We start from the raw sequence: 412 nt of genomic DNA on the forward strand, positions 1-412 counted from the left end.
GCACGCTTTAACTTGTAATTCATCTCAAGCGTATGTGTAGTGAACACTGTGGCTGAAGATTTGGTGGCAGATATCTTCAAATCTCCTGCAGCGAAATAAGCGACAAGACGTTGAGCTAGACGTTTAACGTATCGCAAATGTCATCAATGGGTGGGGGGCCTAATGCCATGATCGTACAACCATCCGCATATGATACGATCTCTATGCCGTCTGGAGAAGGTGAAATGGAGTATAGGCAGAGGTTAAACAGTACCGGACACTTCCTGTTTAACTCTAAGGTTTTTCGATTTCTTATCCCCAAATTCCACCGGAGGCCACCCTAGCGCAGAGGATAGCATATCCATAGTGCAGAGGATAGCATGATGCTGCACGCCTGCGTTCGAATCCTGGCGGGAACATCAGAAAAAAATTT

Source organism: Stomoxys calcitrans, chromosome 5, assembly GCF_963082655.1.
Source record: "Stomoxys calcitrans chromosome 5, idStoCalc2.1, whole genome shotgun sequence".
Lineage (NCBI taxonomy): Eukaryota > Metazoa > Arthropoda > Insecta > Diptera > Muscidae > Stomoxys > Stomoxys calcitrans.